The following is a 2,097-nucleotide window of genomic DNA, read 5'->3' on the forward strand; positions in this document are numbered from 1 at the left end:
CTCTCTCTCTCTCTCTCTCTCTCTCTATCTCTCTATCTCTCTCTCTCTCTCTCTCTCTCTCTCTTATCTCTCTCCCCGTTGCTGTGTTGCTCTCTGGCCTGCCGTCTTATGGCTTGCCGTGCGCCGCGTTGCCTTGCGGGCAGACTGACGAGTAGCTGACATGGCTGCTAACCAGACTTGTGCCTGGTTCCCAAGATTTCTTCTCGGGAACCGGTTCCTGGTACCTGGTTCCGGAACCAGGAAAATCCAGGAACCAGCCTGGCAATAAGCCGAAAGATCCAGCAAGAGCCAGGATCCAGCTTGACAATAAGTTGAAAGATCCAGCAAGAATCAGGATCCAGCTTGACAATAAGCCAAAGGATCCAACAAGAACCAGGATCCAGCCTGACATGAAGACGGAAGATCCAGCAAGAGTCATGATCCAGCCTGACATCAAACTGAAAGAACCAGCAAGAACCAAGATCTAGCTTGGATTGGACATAGGGACCCAGCAAGAATCAAGATCCAGCCTGGCATTATGTTGAGGGATCCAGCAAGAACCAATACCCAGACTGGAATATGCATAATGATCCAGCAGGAACCAAAATCCAGCTCAGGCTTAAGATGAGAATTCAAGTTCAGCAAGAACCAAGATCCATTCTAAAATTATGTTCAGGAACAAGCAGGAACCAGAATCTTACCAGGCGTTCTTCGCAGCAGTTGCTGCTCACACTCCCCACTTTTTCAAGTCCAGCTATGTCTGCTGCTCTTAGTGTAAACTAATAGAATTAAGTCTATGAACTTTGCTGGTTATCTGCTCGAGCTGTTTCTTATATACCATAAAACAAATTTGCTGTTCTTCAATGTTAATAACACTACAAATTCAGAAAAAAACAAAACCAATAACCTGTCACGATACAGGTATGATGCAGATATATATATATATATATATATATATATATATATATATATATATATATATATATATATATATATATATCAGTTTACATAAGAATAGCACAAAATGATTATCAGTCAAATCACGCAACAACCATCCACAACACTCCGCACACCAATGTGGCGCCAACGCGCGTCACTCATCAAAGCCGCAGATGGGGAAGCTTGTATCACATGCATCGTTTGTCTAAAACCCAAAGGGATTATGACATGAAGGAACTAAGGGTGCTGGTGGTGAGGTTACTCCGTGTGAGAATGCGGGACAACGGTTCTAGTTTATTCACTTCTCATTGCTCACAAAAAAAAACACCATCCAACGCGACACAATCAATTTAGATCATTCACAACAATATCAGACACAAGCAAGGTTTGTATGTGTTGAAAGGCAGCTTCTGGTGATAACAAATGCACCTTGGGCACATGACATACCGCAAAGCTTGAGACGCAGCTCAAAAGAGGGGAATGGAAATTTCAGCTGACTTTTTCCAAGAACATTACAGCTTTTGCACGGTTTGTCCAGATATTCTATTCCACATATTCTAGAATAATCCATTGTATTCAGTTCATTCTGCTAGGCACTTCGAAGGTGGCTAGGAGGTAGAAAAATTAAGCGACCATATATACACAGAGAGAGAGAGAGAGAGAGAGAGAGAGAGAGAGAGAGAGAGAGAGAGAGAGAGAGAGAGAGAGGAGAGAGAGAGAGAGAGAGAGAGAGAGGAGAGAGGAGAGAGGAGAGAGAGAGAGAGAGAGAGGAGACATTTAGTAGTGGTATGGAACAAATATTGATCATCAGATAAGAATGCGTTTTTCCGAAGATAAAGCTCAGCTGGCGTGATTTCCATGGCAATGTGGAACGGCCGACGCACTTCTAATGTGCGGTCGGTGTGAGGTGGTTCACATGTGAGTGTGAAATCTGCGGTATTGGTGAGATGAGATGAACTTGCGTCCGATTTTAACGGAATATATGCATTGTGTTAATAGCTTAGAATGTTCTCCCTGTCCATCTACCAGTTACCATTATATTCTGCAGGAGCGTTTCTGGCAAATGAACTTATGGCACTAAAAGTGTGGAATAGAACGAGGGCCCGGTATTAGCAGGAAAAAAAGCTAAAAAATGTGAGTCAGCTCTGGCTCAGCGATAGGCACCTATAACATGGATTA

The sequence above is a fragment of the Pollicipes pollicipes genome, unplaced genomic scaffold, assembly GCF_011947565.3.
Source record: "Pollicipes pollicipes isolate AB1234 unplaced genomic scaffold, Ppol_2.1 Scaffold_4881;HRSCAF=5763_pilon_pilon_pilon, whole genome shotgun sequence".
NCBI lineage: Eukaryota > Metazoa > Arthropoda > Thecostraca > Pollicipedomorpha > Pollicipedidae > Pollicipes > Pollicipes pollicipes.